General features: G+C 46.9%; 1 pseudogene across 1 annotated transcript in view; it reads left to right on the forward strand.

Moving 5' to 3' along the window:
* Positions 1-7,425, forward strand: part of LOC311248058 (ankyrin repeat and fibronectin type-III domain-containing protein 1-like) — a 12,454-nt pseudogene extending 5,029 nt beyond the window's left edge. Inside the window, exons 3-4 of the transcript XR_014621023.1 lie at positions 3,223-4,045; positions 4,130-7,425. The product of XR_014621023.1 is annotated as an ankyrin repeat and fibronectin type-III domain-containing protein 1-like (transcript). The remainder of the gene's footprint in view (positions 1-3,222; positions 4,046-4,129) is intronic.
* Positions 7,426-17,500: the final 10,075 nt, after the last annotated feature.

Raw genomic sequence — 17,500 nt, forward strand, 5'->3', positions numbered from 1 at the left:
TGCTCCTCACTGAGCGGCCTGGCGATGGTGATGCCGTGTTGAAGTGTGTTCTTCTCTGTGAATGTGCTGGCATGAGTACAGCGTAGGCTTTTTTGTGTTTCAAGGAGACATAGAGAGAAGGAGAGAGAGGGGGGGAGAGATAGAGAGAGATAGGGAAAGAGAGGGAAAGAGAAGGAGAGGGAGAGAGAGGAGGGAAGGAGAGAGAGAAGGAGAGAGAGAGATGGAGAGATAGAGTGAGAGGGAAGGAGAGAGAGGGGATATAGAGAGAGAGATATATATATATAGAGAGAGCGAAGGAGACAGAGAGGAAAGGAGAAGGAGAGAGGGAGATATATAAAACATGCTTTAGTACCTAATAAATAATAATTATTTTATTTTATTTTTAAATGGCCATTGTTCCCCTTTAAGCTACAGACAACTGAAATATTGGGGTGGAGGCTCCATATTTATTGCAGGAGCATCAGAACTACCCCCCCCCCCACACACACACACACACACACACACACACACCAGTGTCCAAACACACACACACACACACACACACACACACACACACACACACACACACACACACACACACACACACACACACACCAGTGTCCAAACACACACACACACACACACACACACACACACACACACACACACACACACACACACACACACACACACACACACACACACACACACACACACACACACACCAGTGTCCAAACACACACACACACACACACACACACCCCCCACACACACACACACACACACACACACACACACACACACACACACACACACACACACACACACACACACACACACACACACACACACACACACGCACACACACCAGTGTCCAAACACACACACATACATACACACACAGTAGAGAAGAAGCACATAAGAATGACACATTTTGATAGAGTTTTGTATTTTAAGTCACAGGAGCCAAAAAGCGCTAACGCCTGCCTGCCAAAAAGCATCAGCCTCTTAAAATGTCAGGAGCTCTTTCCTTCCTTTGGCCACGCCGGCTTAGAATTCATGTGTTTTAAGGTCGCGAATTTAAATCTGAGAGGAGCGGCTGACATCAAGGCATCTTTCTGAAGACGAGGCCACCAACCTTCATCTAATGAAGCTGCTGCTGTGTATAAAGCTGCTCTACTCCTTCACTTCCTCTCCTCTTCCTCTCTGCTCCCCCTCTCCGTATCTCTCTCTCTCTCTCTCTCTCTCTCTCTCTCTCTCTTCTTCTCCCACTTCCCTTCACTCTTCAAAGGACGTCGACGTTGCTCGTCACCTTTCAAGCTTCAAACACTTGTAAATCGAATAGGTCTATATTTGGTCTATTTATTACAAAAAGATTTGCACTACATACAGGGCGGCTACGTGGCGCAGTGGGCAAGGCGCTCGCAAAGAATGCTGGAGACTAGACTCGAACCTCCTGTTCAAGCCCCGCTCTCCACATTGCTTTCAGTTTAGCTGTAGTCGTCCACAGTAATACACATTGGCCGTATTACGGGGAGGGAAACTGAAGGGTGGGGATCGGGCGTTGTGGACAGTGACTCCTACAGGTCGGTTGGTGCGCCTGCGCAGTAGAATCAAGAAGCGACGGGGGCGGGGGCCCCTCCAAAGCCCAGACCCTCGACGCTGAAAGATCGAGCCGCGCAGGTGAAAAGATGCGACTGCTGTTACCTCGAGTACCGGAGGGGACTCGTGCTTTGTATGACTTAGTCCACATTGCAGCCGGCTTGTGGGAGGCAAGAAACAACGTTCGAAGACAGGGGAGGGTTGAATTGGACGATATGAAAATTGGGATGGGGAAGAAAAATAGAAAATGGGAGAAAAAGTGGATCAAAAAAAGATTTGCACTACATACATAGTACATACCAATTTTTTTTATGTTAGCATTTTTGTACATCATTGTTTGCATTTTGTACTTTAGTTTGTATATTGTATATCGTGTATAGTTATTATTTTTACTTGTTTACGGCATGAAGCACATTCTCAGGGGGCTTTTCACTGTACAATAATAATAATAATAATAATAATAATAGATCAAATTTATATAGCGCCTTTCATAGAACCCAAGGTCGCTTTACAATCAGGACAAAAAATAGGGCAAGGAAAATAGGGGGGGGGGAGAGGGGATGAGGGAAAGTAGGGGATAATGGACCTAATTTAATCTAAAACTAACTGATGGGGAAAGCCTTGGTGAAGAGGTGTGTTTTTAGAGCGGATTTGAAGGTGTCCAGGGTTGGGGCGTTGCGGATTTCGGGGGGGAAGGGGGTTCCAGAGGGTAGGGGACGCCACGCTGAAGGCTCTGTCCCCAAAAGTCCGTAACCTGGTGCGAGGGATGGAGAGGAGACCTAGATCAGAGGATCGTAGGTTCCGGGATGGAGTGTACTGGTGGAGGAGATCAGACAGGTACCGGGGGGCGAGGGCATGGAGGGATTTGTAGGTGAGGAGCAGGAGTTTGAAGGTGATGCGGAACCTGACTGGAAGCCAGTGGAGATGGATGAGGGTGGGGGTGATGTGCTGCCAGGGCTTGGTGTGAGTGAGAACCCTGGCAGCTGAGTTCTGGACATACTGGAGCCTGTCCAGGGCTTTGCTGGGTACCCCGAACAGGACTCCATTACAGTAGTCCAACCGGGAGGTGACGAATGAGTGGATCAGGGTCTCAGCCACAGAGTCTGAGAGTGAGGGTCGGAGACGGGAGATGTTCCTGAGGTGGTAGAAGGCAGACTTGGTGACAGATTTGATGTGGGAGTGAAATGAAAGTGTGGAGTCAAGGGTGCCCAGGTTACGGACTTCGAGAGACGGGGAGATGGAACAGCCGTCAACGTGGAGGAGGAGATCTCCAACCTTCCCGAGCAGTGCCTTGGGGGCCACAACCATGAGCTCTGTCTTTTTGCTGTTGAGTTTAAGTAATTTGGTTGCCATCCAGGTTTTTATAGCATGGAGGCAGTTGACTACAGACTGTGGGGGGAGCTGGGAGGATGGTGAGGTGCTGATATAGAGCTGAGTGTCATCAGCATAACAGTGAAAGTTGAGTCCGTGGTGACGTATAATCTGACCGAGGGGGAGCATGTAGATGGTGAATAGTAGGGGACCCAGCACAGAGCCCTGGGGGACACCGTGGTTGACTGGGGCAGAGCATTTCACTGTAATGTACATGTACTTTATGAAACAAAACTTGAACTTGAACTCTTTCCCCCCCCCCCCCCTCAGGTACAGTGTCTGCCCTGCCGAAGACCTGCCCTTCTCGCCCTCCCCGACGGACAAGGACCCCCACTCTCCACCGTATCTCTCCAAAGACATGCCCCTTTCTCCCTCCCTCCTCCCCCACTCCCCATCGTACCTCTCCAAAGACATGCCCCTTTCTCCCTCCCGCCTCCCTCACTCCCCGTCTCTGTCCCCGGACTTCCCTTTCTCCACCTCCTCCGGCTTCCCGCGCTCTCCCTCGCTCTCTCCCTCCCTCCCCCTCTCGCCCAGATACTCCGACGACGTGCCCTTCTCCCTCCCGCCGCTCTGCCTGCCCCTCTCGCCCGGCGGCGGGGGGCTGTCGGACACCACCTGGACCCTGGAGGGGCTCTCCCTCCTCTCCAAGCCCCCCGGCACCCCGCTGAGGGCCCTGGCCAACCCCCCTGTCGCCAAGCGCAAGCTGCTCTCCCGGAGCCACGGCGGGGGCGGGGGGGGCCAGTACTTCAGCGGGCCCCAGCGCTGGCTCAGGGGCCACGCCGGCGAGAGCCACACGACGGGCTCCCTGTCCGAAGGGGTCTACACCATGAGGCAGAGGGACCCGGACCTGCTGCCCCCGCCCCCGCCCGGGGACCACCTGACCTCCTCCCCCCAGCAGGGTGGCGCCACCTACGTCAGCCAGGCGTCGTGCGTTCTGGAGAGCCGGAAGGGGGGCCGACACCGGGAGCCCAGGCCCCACGTGCGCAGGATCTTCGTGGAGCCCTGCAAGAAGGCGTCGCCCAGCCACGACCAGAGCCGAGCGTGGAGGATGGAGGACCCGGGGGAGGAGGAGGAGGAGGACGAGGACGAGGATGACGAGGAGGGGAGAGGAGGAGGAGGAGGAGGGATCATAGAGAGGCTGAGAGCCGCGGGCGTGTCGGTGGTGGTGGTGGCGGAGGCGGAGTCCGGAGGGGAAGGGGAAGAGGGGGAGGAGCCGGAAGGAGGAGCCGCCGCCGCCGCCGAGGACGTGGACTCGGACGACCAAACCGACGCACAGGTGTCGGAGATACTCAGTACCACCCTCTAGTGGTTGGACGGTGGTTTAGAGTGGAAACCAAGACTTTCTATCAGACAACCGCTTCTAACAAAAAGCTCAGTAATAGCAACGGTTCGACACAGTGGATCACTGACTGACGTTGCGATTGGACAATTGCACAATTCTACATTTTACTTGATGATGATTCGATGAAGGTCTAAGAAGGCCTCAGGAGAGGACTGGACGTTGCGGCCGGTGACGCGGTTACTTTATGGAGCTCTGTCCTTTTTCCTCCGAGTTTCAGCTGCTGCCTCGATCACCCGCCGTGTCACAGTCCTGTCGTCTCAATCACTTTGATAATATACTGAACGCCGCCGGCCTGGCATGTTATTATTAACACGTGGATTCTGTGGGCTTCGCCGCAGACCTCTCTCTGTGTAGAATGTAGACGAGACTGTTGTTGAGTTGCTGGCTCAACTCCACGAAGACTCGCCCCCAATGGCGTCGACTGTTACAACGATGATACACTTCAATGCAATGAGAGAATCCGACCACTGCTTCTTCTCCAAACCCCCCGGTAACTTGAATCAAACAAAGGTTGATTCAACTGTGGCTTGGAGGGGAAGAAAAGGCATTGGATTGGATTTTTTTTTTTATTATTTAGTTACAGATAACGAGTAAACGTTTCAAACGACACACGTTGTTGAAAAGCGCAACAGCTACTCATTTTTTCTACAGAGGAACTTTGTCTTTGTGTTCGGTCAGAGCATGGATTCTGACGGGTGTCCTCCCCCCACTTTAAGTGAATGTATGGTTTTTAAAGAGATAAAAAGGTCTTGTTTCTTTGTGGTCTCTTGTGCTGTTTGCATCTGAACTGTCCTGCTTTGAAACTATGTAATTTGAGCTGCTCTGATTAGGTTCCTGTGTGGTTTTTCCGGCTGAAATATGTTATATATAAAATAAATATATTTCATATGATGATCCAAAGTTTAAAATCCTGCCACCCCCACCACCCCCCCTGCTTCGTGCAAAGAGAAGAGGAAAGAGGGACGTGGGGGGGGGGGATATGAAGACGCCCGGTAATTGACCTACATCAAGTCCCGCCCTCTTTTCTCGATCCTCCTATCACAACTGTCGTCTGCCTCGGACACAAAGAGTCGCATTCGGAGGATGAAGGAACGAGGGCGGGGCTTGAGACGACGGGGTCAATTTGAAAAGAAAACGATAACAAATTCCAAACGTCGGTCGGAGGAGAACGGCGGAGCCGAGAGACGATATCTCTTCTCCTCCCTCCCAGCTTTATATTGAAATATTTTTTTAATTCTCTGTGTTTTAAAGATGACTATTTTACATTGAATGTCGATGCCGATTTTGTCTTGTACTTTTGAGTCAATGAAGATGTATCTTGTTGGCATGAAGTCGTTTGTACCTCCTGTGTGTGTTCTTGGACTGAAGCTTTTTGTGTCCAGTTTGTGCCTCTTTCTTATAGTTCAGCATGACATTGTCAAGGGGTCAGAGGTCGGGAGGCCCGAGGGTCAGAGGGTACAGTTTTGGCTAAAAACAGTCTGCACTTTTTGCGTCATGGACTTCGAGTGCAGTCAAATCTGACCGTGCTTTGCGGTGTGTGGTTATGTTGATGTTTTTTTGTTATCTTTTTTTGTTATCAGGAATCTTTTTTGTGTTTGTTTCTTTTTGTCTCTTACAAACATTCACAAGTAGTATTGGAAGCGTATGTTCTCAGATGTCAGCAGTTTATTTTCTTCTTTTTAACCACATGCACCTCACATGCACTTTGAACGCGTTTCATATTTTCCACTTGACTTTTTACCATACAGATGGAGGAGATATGGCGGCCATTATTGTTCCAGTGTTGTGTGGAGATGTGTGTGGAATGCTGTGTAACTGTATCTCAATCCATACACAGATCTGTAAAATCATACACAGATCTGTAAAAGCATACACAGAGCTGTAAATCCATACGCATAGATCTGTAAATCCATACACAGATCTGTAAAATCAGACACAGAGCTGTAAATCCATACGCATAGATCTGTAAATCCATACACAGATCTGTAAAATCAGACACAGAGCTGTAAATCCATACGCATAGATCTGTAAATCCATACGCATAGATCTGTAAATCCATACACAGATCTGTAAAATCAGACACAGAGCTGTAAAATCCATATGCATAGATCTGTAAATCCATACACATAGATCTGTAGATCCGTACACAGATCAGTAAATGCGTTACACAGCTCTCCACACACATTTCTAAATAAAATGGGAACAATAACGGCCCCCATACGAAAGTCCTACCAGTAGTTTTGAGAACTTTTCTTCTTATTTTATTTGGCTCATTTTTAAACTTGCAAACATGTTGCACAAGGTATTTGAACTGTGCAGTATTGATGTTTTGCACACACAGCAATTATGGAATAAAAGCTCATTTAATATTCGGTGCATTAATTGCCAGGCAGCTTGTATCGCTAATTATAGAAAAACTGCCTTTTTTATTTCCTTCTAAGGATAGGACAAGTATTAAAGATAACTCCTTTAAGGCGTTTAAGGCTGGTAAAGATTCAAAACCGTTTCGTTCTCGGTAGAACATATCACACTACATATCCTCACTCATTGTATTTTTAGCATACAGAGTGGCTTTAGAGCCACACACTCCACACAAACAAGTGCACTAATGTTATTGTCTTAAGTCGGAGGGTGGAGTTTTAAGGTGCAGAATTCAGCTGTCTTACTCTGTGTCCTCAGGAGTAGGATATTCTCTGTAGGAAATATTAAATAACCCATTTTGTCATCCTATTTATTTTGCGTGGGGTTAACTGTCTCCCAGTTTCCTGTTGTCGTCAACCGCAGGTGTTGTGTCATGTTCTGGGTGTACAGTAATGATCACATCAGCCCACAATATCATGATGATACCATGTGCTGCACACCTATAGTCAGCCAAAATTAAAGAGAAATCCTCATATCTGTATATTTTTGCATTCGTGTTGGGTTATTAAAGAAAAAGAAAAAAGCATTAGGAACTAGTTTTTCCGAGATGTCCGTCTTAATTTATTTATAGTAAGGGGTGATGTTTTTTTTTATGGACTGCATAAAAAGGTTCCTGTGTTTTCATGCTGGCTTTCTTGCAATCTCTGAAGTCACATGAATGGATGTATTTGACCGGCTGAAATAAACATTGTCCCTTGTGGATGTTGTGCACTAAACTTTCAACACCGTTGTCCCTTTTTCTTACACTCGATGGCAGCCATGTTGTCACCTGCCTTTGATTTTGATTTGATTTGATTTGATTTGTATTTGTCTCGAAACATAAAACAAGTTTAAAAAACAAAAAGGTAAATAGTCAAACACTATGTCCAATACAATAAGTGTTCGAGAAGGAACAGGGGGAAGTAAAACAACGTATCAAGCCCTGCCCCTTCCCCTTGCAATATTTGACATTCTAATTTATATCATTTATTTGATAATTTATAAAAATAAAAATAATATAACAAATAATAAAAAATATAATAAAAGTACAGCTTTTTTATATATCCAAATATCCAAATGAGAAAAAATAATAGGCAGTCACATTACTGCTCAAGCTCCTCTCTCTTATAATGTGTCCATACGTGCTTGTTTATAGCTATACCTTTAAATTGATTGATATTATTTTTGCTTAATTTTATACTCTCATCCATACCATTCCAGAGTGATACCCCACAAACTGCAATGCACGGCATACTTTTAAGAGTTGTACGTACCGTAGGTTGCTTTAAAGCTAATGTCCCTCTAAAATGATAAACACTCTATCTAGCCATGAACATTTCTTTTAATGTTGCTTGGTCATTTGTACCTTGGCTATGGATGAAACCATGTCACCTGCCTGGGCTATTCAGATTCCTTTTATTGTCACATCATTCTGTACCTTTTACAGCAAAAAAATTGTGAAATATCATCCAATATATATAATATAAAATAGCATATAATTAAATAAAAAGAGATAAAATAACAGCAAGATGGCTATGGATGTGGAACCACGTCGCCACCTGCCTTCACTATATGGATGAAACCAGTCGTATTGGTCGTGTTGTCCTTCATTACACAAGCTGTGCTTTTGTTGTGCCCTGTTTTTCGAGTAAAAAGTGTTATTAGTTCAATCAAATCCCCCCCCAGCTTAAAATGCGGTTAAATCAAATCCCCCCCCGGCGCTGAGCTGTGAAAATCCAGTCATATGAGGAGAAGTCGTCAGTGATTATCTGACAATCGTTTACAACGGGGGACAATATCCGCATCTCCTCTCTCTCTCTCGGAGGGGAGAACAAGAGCGATGTATTCCAAAGCCCTCTCTCATTATTAGCATCCGTCTCTGAAGGCATGGCAACCGCGGTTACCGTGGCGACGTCACAGAGACACCTCGCGCGGCCCTAGAACATTCTCAGATGAGTAAAGAACCTGAAGCAAAGGAAGGGGGTTATAAGATATACGGTGGGGGGGGGGGGGGTGTGTGAAAAGAGGCAATATGACATTTATTTGAGGATTATACAATCATTACAGTAATAAGAGTAATCTCCCAAACAGATTCATCTACAGTGGCAGTTATTTGAGGATAAGACACAAAGATCGACTTTTAGATCCGTCGACACGACAGCCACTGTGACGCAACACCTGTAAGAACATTATACCCTGCGATGAATCGAGAGGTGCGGTATGTTATTATTTCTGATCGCAGATGTGTGTCTTCTTGGCTCAGGGAGGACGGTGGGTGGATATTTGTCCGTTATTTCCGTGAAAAGATGCCCCATGCTTTCTCTGCACAAGAAGTCAGGCGTCCGAATCCGCGAGCGTCGACGTGGATATCTTGGCCTGTAAACTGAGATAGAATAGAATAGAAATTCTTTATTAATCCCGAGGGAAATTCGGCGCTACGGATCGCTCACATTGAACAATAAACATTTAGGTAGTCAATAGGACTAAAATAAGAATAAAATAGAATAAAGAATAAAATAAAATACGGTCCGGGATGCGTGAATACTTTGGGCAGCCGAAGAGTGCTTCCGCATTCGAGTTTTGTGCTCTGATTGGCCAGGTCATGTGACATGTGTGCCAATCGTGGGACAGCAAGTTCTGCGCCTATTTCCGGGTCTAACAGCCTGCAAACTACCTGGCGTTCTATCGCCCTGCTCTAAGACAAACTCTAACCTTAACCAACTTCGAACGAGCGCCTAAGCTTAACCAGTGTAGAAACATGCGGTCCCACGATTGGGCGTACATGTCACATGACCAGAAATTACCTGGCCAATCAGAGACGTGGAAACACTCTTCGGCTGCCCAAAGTATTCAGGCGTCCGGGATATACATTCTGGTATGTATATACATTCTAAAATCTTAAATATAAACGATACAGCCAAAAATATATCCAGTAAAATGTACAGTAATACGTGTAAAAATGATTGTGAGACGTGTAATCATTGTAAAGTGTCCAGGAAGATTTCACCAGGCTGTACTGTCACCCTGTGCCCGCTGCTCAGTGATACGTTGTAGAGTTGTGGGCGCAGCCTCGGGGCAGAAGCGGCCAGTAGACAAACAGGTGAAAGGATTTGATGAGCAGGGGAATTGAGCAAATTTGTTCAATGTCTGGAACAAAATAATTTGAATCGGTTTTTGCTCACGAAGGAATTTGGCTCGACGCTTGCTCACACAAGGAAGACAAAAAAAACAACACATCTCTAGAGAACAGTGTTAAAGGAAAACTCCAACATTTTGGGAAATTAGCTTATTTGCCGTCTACCCTGGAGTTAGACGAGAAGATGCATACTTTTTTCTTCTCTGTGCATGCAGTAGGAGTAGGAAGACGTTGGGCACTAGGCTAATGGAGGAACCTACTTCCAGTGACTGACGCTAAGCTAGGCTAACGGTGCACGTCTTCCTACTCCTACTGCATGCACAGAGAAGAAAAAGGTATGCATCTTAACACTCCAACAACTTGGGAACCCTGGAGTTAGACGAGAAGATGCATACCTTTTTGTTCTCTGTGCGTGCAGTAGGAGTAGGAAGACGTTGGGTACTAGGCTAATGGAGGAACCTACTTCCAGTGACTGACGCTAAGCTAGGCTAACGGTGCACGTCTTCCTACTCCTACTGCATGCACAGAGAAGAAAAAGGTATGCATCTTAACACTCCAACAACTTGGGAACCCTGGAGTTAGACAAGAAGATGCATACCTTTTTCTTCTCTGTGCGTGCAGTAGGAGTAGGAAGACGTTGGGAACTAGGCTAATGGAGGAATCTACTTCCAGTGACTGACGCTAAGCTAGGCTAACGGTGCGCGTCTTCCTACTCCTACTGCATGCACAGAGAAGAAAAAAGGTATGTATCTTCGTGTCTAACTCCAGGGTAGATGCCAAATAAGCTAATTTCCCCAAATGTTGGAGTTTTCCTTTAAGAAAAAAGGATAATGATGAACGTACCCGAACCAGACGGTAATTGAGGCGAGGATGGACTCAATGTTGGCTGTGTGGCATGAGGAACCCGAGGAAGGTTGGATTTCTTCAGCTGTTGCGGGAAGTACATAGTCTGCTGAGCCCTTTCTTGCAGTGGAGCTGATGTTTGTCTTCTTGGAAGACCACAATCATCTCCACTGTCTTCTGAGTTCTGTGTAAAGTACTTGAGTAATTATACTTTGTTACAATACTTAAGTACTGTTTTTGGGGATTTGTACTTTACTCTAGTATTATTAGGTTTGTATACTTGTACTTTTACTCAATTACATTTCAGAGAAAAAAAACATACTTTTTACTCCTTACTTTTAACGTGCAGACCTACAAAGTACAAAGTACAAATCTCGCAGGTCCAACAATTTGAATTAGTATATTTGTTTCTCTGGCCGAACTAACGTTAACGTTATTAATCCTGCGGCCGCGCTTTATTTAAAAACTGCCAATCAAATCCCCATCAATGGAAAATGAACCCGCCCATACCCATGCTGATTGGTCGTTGTGCAAGACTAGAAAGCGGGGATCTTTGATTAAACACCTGCTATCAGAAGAATAGACAGTCAGAAAAAAAGTTTTTACTTTAACTTTTTAGTACTTTTTAGTAAAAAATGGTCTCCTCCTTTTTCTGTGATTTTTCTCCCCATCCCAATTTACCTCTCGTGCCAATTCTCCCTCCCCGGTCCTGATCGTTGCTCGCATATGCCCCCCACTGGCCGGTTGTAGGGAGGATAGAAGCCTTGTATCACATGACCCCTCCGATACATGTGGAGGCAGCCTGTCACATCTTTTCACATGCCAGCGCGGACTCTCATTTGGCGAGGTGTAACGTGTGGGAGGCTCACACTGCCCCCGCCATTTTTCCTGACTTTGCTGTGCAGGCGCCCCAACCGACCTGTAGGAGTCGCTGTTCACAATGACCAGATTACCACCCTTCGACTTCCCACCCGCTGACTCTGCCAATTGAGTTAGTATGACGGCCGGCCCAAGCCGGAGGCAACGCCGACAGCCGGAGTCGAACCCGGTGTCTCTTGCGTTGGTGACGATTAAGTACATTTAAAACTTTTTGACTTTTACTCAAGTGTGTTTTTAGCCAGATACTCTGACTTTTACTTGAGTAAGATTTTGAGACGGTACCCATACTTTCACTTAAGTATAATTTCTGGGCACTTTTTACACCCCTGTTGTTGTTGCACCAGAACACCAGCGGTTCCACCTCCAGTTTGCACACAGACTCGTCACTGTTGTGGATGAGTCCAATCAGCGTAGTGTCATCTGCAAACTTGAGAATCTTAAAAAATGTTGTTCCTCGCATTCACCCATTCACACACCGATGGCGGAGGCAACCATGCAAGGTGCCAACTTTAGGGGTTTAAGTGTCTTGCTCAAGGACACGTCGACATGCTGTCCGGGAGGAGCGGGAATCGAACCGGGAACCTTCTGACTACCAGACGACTGCTCTACCTCCTGAGCCACTGTCACCCCAGACCGTTCCAGAGGGGTCCTTGGTGGTGCAGTCGTTGCTATAGAGGAAGAGTGCTGTGTCCTTGAATGCTTGTATTATTATTTAGTTGTATTTTTTTTTGCACCACTAGATGTCACTCTAACTTTTGTGTATTGTTGTTACCTGTTGTAGAAATGGGGTGACATCCAGGGAACAGGAAGTGAGACTGGAAGCCATGCGTGATTACATATGCACGCCGCATTTCTCGGAGACGCTCTCTGATTGGCACTGACTGACGCTCTCTGATTGGCCACTGACACGTTTGCCCAATCCGTGACGAGCTGTGTCTTTGCCCATTTCCTCGTCAAACAGCCTGCAAACTAGCTGGCGTTCTATCGCCATGCTCTAAGACAAACTCTAACCTTAACCAACTTCGAAAGAGTGCCTAAGCTTAACCGTCGAACGAACTTGCCGTCACGCTCTAAGACAAACTCTAACCTTAACCAACTTCGAAGAGTGCCTAAACTTAACCAGTGTAGAAACAGGCGTCGGCCAATCAGAGAGCATCTCCGAGAAATGCGGCGTGCATATGTAATCACGTGGAAGCCATCCATGCTGGAAGATAATAATAATAATAGATCAAATTTCTATAGCGCCTTTCATAGAACCCAAGGTCGCTTCACAATCAAGACAAAAAATAGGGCTAGGGAAGTAGGGAAAAAAGGGGGATGAGGGCAGGTAAGGGATAATGGACTAAACTAACTGATGGGGAAAAGCCTTGGCGAAGAGGTGTGTTTTAAGAGCAGTTTTGAAGGTGTCCAGGGCTGGGCGTTGCGGATTTCGGGGGGGGAGAGAGTTCCAGAGGGTAGGGGATGCCACGCTGTAGGCTCTGTCCCCGAAAGTCCGTAACCTGGTGCGAGGGATGGAGAGGAGACCTAGATCAGAGGATCGTAGGTTCCAGGATGGAGTGTGCTGGTGGAGGAGATCAGACAGGTATCGGGGGCAGTGGCGGCTGGTGAATTCCTCCTCGGGGGGGCGGAATTAATTAGTATCCCCCTCTATCTCTCCTTCTCTCTCTTTCTCTCTCTCTCTCTCACTCACACACAGCGCGACGTGGAATCGATTCGTTACACAATCAGACCTAGTAGTATGTGTAGTATATACCAAGAATAACTTCAGTATGAGTACAGGGCTGTACACATATTTTGCATATTGTTAAACGAGCCAAGGCTAGCTATTAAACTATCGATATGAATTGAAAATGGGGGACCCTGATGTAAACAAGACAAACGTCTTTCTCTGGTCTGCATCCCCTTAACAATTGTATGTATTGAGCCGTACTGTATTGTACCCATTCTGCAATCTGTTAAATAAAGTTTTCATTCATTCAAACATAGACTGGGCGAGATATTGAACAAGCCATAATCCACTTCTTTTAAATCCAAAAGAAACTCCACTCTCTCTCTGATCAATCCAATAATGAACACATATGTATATCTTGTCATTTTAAACAAGTTACCATTCATTGTCCGAGTTATTATACCCCACCCGCGGCGAAATTAATTAGTTATAGTTCAACAACAACACAGCATCGCTGTGTTGAGAGAGCGAGAGAGAGAGAGAGAGAGAGAGAGAGAGAGAGAGAGAGAGAGAGAGAGAGAGAGAGAAGAGAGAGAGCGAGAGAGAGAGAGAGAGAGAGAGAGAGAGAGAGAGAGAGAGAGAGAGACCGCAACTCACTTTGTTTAGTTGAAAAACACGGTCCAGGAGGGCTTGATAAAGTGTATATCCACTGTCCCAGACTGTTGATGTATATGTCCACTGTCCAGACTGCATCCAGCTAGCCATAAAGCAATAATTATTTCTTCTTCTTCTTTTAACCAGGGAGGGCGGCGCTCTAGCGCCCACTATCGGCCGGCCGCCACTGATCGGGGGGGCGAGGGCATGGAGGGACTTGTAGGTGAGGAGCAGGAGTTTGAAAGTGATGCAGAACTTGACTGGGAGCCAGTGCGGGTGATGTGCTGCCAGGGCTTGGTGTGAGTGAGAACCCTGGCAGCTGAGATGTTCATTAAACTGTAGGCTAGAAGTCATCCATGATCTCCTGTGTGTTTTATATGCCATCCACCTCTATACATTTGCAAATGAGGTAACCCAACTGCTATACTTTTCTTTTCTTATAAAGATGGCTGTAAATGTGTCCAGTCCTGCCCCAATTTCTGGGAAACCTGCTATCCTGGATGCAGATGTTTGACAACTATCTCTGTCATAAATGCAACAAGGAATACAGGCAATGATTATGAGTTTGCTGTTGCTGCACGACAAGCACATGTCACTCCTAAGGCGAATGTGCTAGTGGAACGCCACGCGTTCAGATTGGTGTCCAAGGCACACATTAAACAGTACGTGGCTGCATTACGAGAGCTCGCTTCATCGTGTGATTTTGGTGATAAAAGTGAACAGATGCTGCGTGAGCAGCTTATTGAGTATGTCTCAAATGCACGCATTAGAGAAAGGCTGCTACTAGAGCCTAACCTCACCCTAGACAAAGCTATCACAGTTGCCACACAGATGGAGTCTGCAGCTGAACAGGCTAAATGCATGGTTGGGAGGAAAAGCCCAGCTTACAAGCGGTGCAAAAGAAATTACGTCGACCACAGTACCAGAATAAGACTTTACACATACCGTTACAACCGCAAAGTCCTCTCATACGCGTTTCAGATGTGGATCCGACAGTCATCTATAGCGAATGCACCCTCATGCCCTCCTGCTAAAGCAACCTGCAAAACCTGCCACAAGAAGGGACATCTTGCCAGAGCGTATCGCTCTCTGCTGCTCCCCGACCATCCAGTGCGATGCCTTCTTTGACCCATCCCTGCCAGCAGTCGTGTCCCACCGACACCTCAGATTACGGCTTAAACGCTGTAACTGCCCAGCTTCCCCCTCACACAGTGGAACGCAAATACTCCACTGTAGAAAAAGAAGTGCTGGGATGTGTCTGGGCGTTTGGCCCGTAGATTTATTTTATGTGTTGATCATCGGGCCCTCTTAAACAACACTTCTTACCAGGTATCGGCTGAGCTGCCAGACTCTTGACATATGATGATGACGTGGTCTACCATCCTGGATCTGAGAACTCCACTGCAGACCGCCTCTCACATCTCCCTCTACTGTACCTGCCAACCTTCCACTGCAGACCGCCTCTCACATCTCCCTCTACCTGCCAACCTTCCACTGCAGACCGCCTCTCACATCTCCCTCTACCTGCCAACCTTCCACTGCAGACCACCTCTCACATCTCCCTCTACCTGCCAACCTTCCACTGCAGACCGCCTCTCACATCTCCCTCTACTGTACCTGTACCTGCCAACCTTCCACTGCAGACCGCCTCTCACATCTCCCTCTACCTGCCTACCTTCCACTGCAGACCGCCTCTCACATCTACCTCTACCTGCCAACCTTCCACTGCAGACCGCCTCTCGCATCTTCCTCTACCTGTACCTGCCAACCTTCCACTGCAGACCGCCTCTCACATCTCCCTCGACTGTACCTGCCAACCTTCCACTGCAGACTGCCTCTCACATCTCCCTCTACCTGCCAACCTTCCACTGCAGACCGCCTCTCACATCTCTCTCTACCTTCCACTGCAGACTGCCTCTCACCTGTACCTGCAAACCATCCACTGGATGCTGAGCCAGAACTGGTTGCACATGTCACTGCTTCTCTTGGTGCTTCACCCAGTGCTGACTTTGAGGCTGCCGGTGCTTCTTGCCGGGAGAGTTCTGCAGTCCGGGAACAGATTTGCTCGAGGCTGAAGAAACATGAAATCGCTACGTCCAGATGTTGCTCCATATACGCTCTGAGCTGTCGGTGAAAGACTTGCCGATGCTTCTGGAAACTCGTCTGGTTGTGCCGGTCTGCTTACATGCTACTCTTGCACTCTAGCCCTTGACACATGAAACGCACCAAGAGGTGGTGCGCACAAAGCAACGCCAGAGACCATACTACTGGTGGCCAAAGATGGATGGCATTGTGTCCACTCTACAATCCAGTCATGTGATGCCTCGCCCTGCTCCACTTCAACCAGTGGCATTCCGAGATAGGACATGGAAAAAGCTGGCCATTGACGTTGGGCCTTTTGAGCCTTTTGGTTTGTCATTGCAAAGGATGTTACGTCCTTTCCTCTCCACTGTCTTCAGCAGACATGGCAATCCTGAAGCCATAGTAACGGATAATGGTCCTCAGTTTGTATATGCTGACTTTGGCTACTTTCTCAGCAGAACAGGACATTGTGCACACACCACAGAGTCTCAGTGTACTACCCTGCTGGAAAATGGCGCAATTGAGCGTTTCACCGGTGTCCTGAAACAGAGTGTGCGAATGGCAATCTCACAGTCGGAGGAGCCATGGAAACCTGTCATCACTGCCTTCCTGATGACTTACCGTGTCTCCCTCTCAACCTTTCCATGTGCCCAAGGCTCACCCGACGTTTGGCAAACCTCAGCGTATCAAGGAAAAGGTGGCCCAAAGTACATATTTACTGGAGGATGGTCGGAGATGGAGTGCCTGCCATCTTATAGCTCCTGACCTCTGGTTCCACGTCCACGAGACAGTCCTGCTCCACCGGCTTTTCCATCCTTTCCAGACCAGCCATGAGTCAGAAGGAAGCCTGCTTGGATGTAGGATTATTTGACTGTTTAACTAGGGTCTATGAGTAATATCACTCTTGGTAATGTACACAATGTTCTTTTCTTGGTTGCATTTGTTATTTCTTACACAGTACGGCCATTATTACAAGGAACAATGCATATGTATGTATTGTACTAAATTAATTATTTTACCCCAGAGGACATTTTATTTTACAAAGAGGGGGACATGTTGTGTCCTCTAACGCTTGTTTTATTCAGTTGTATTATCATTTACACCACTAGATGTCACTGTAACTTTTGAGTATTGTTGTTGCCTGTAGTGTCGTTGTAAAGTAGAAAGCAAGTGACATACAGGGAACAGGAAGTGAAACTGGAAGCCATCGATGCTGGAAGATGTTCATTAAACTGGAAGCTAGACGTCATCCATGATCTCCTGCGTGTTCTATAATGCCGTCCACCTCTACAAGGAGGAGGAGATAACACACAGCCATGTGGAGCTTCAGAAATTTGTCAACATTTCAACAGAGCTTTCCGGAAGCTGACATCTTGATTCGAACCGTTTAAAATAGTTAAATGTTTCACTCAAAATCGCGTTAGATTCAGAGTGTCCAGTGTCCAGAGAGCAGACGATGACAAGTTTTGACAAATCACGCGACCGTCGGTTGTGTGATAGTAAAGGGTTAACCTTCTGTCGTGTGGCAGTGAAAGATGTTAAC

This window comes from Notolepis coatsorum (assembly GCF_963971535.1).
Source record: "Notolepis coatsorum genome assembly, contig: SCAFFOLD_405, whole genome shotgun sequence".
In the NCBI taxonomy this organism is placed as follows: Eukaryota; Metazoa; Chordata; class Actinopteri; order Aulopiformes; family Paralepididae; genus Notolepis; species Notolepis coatsorum.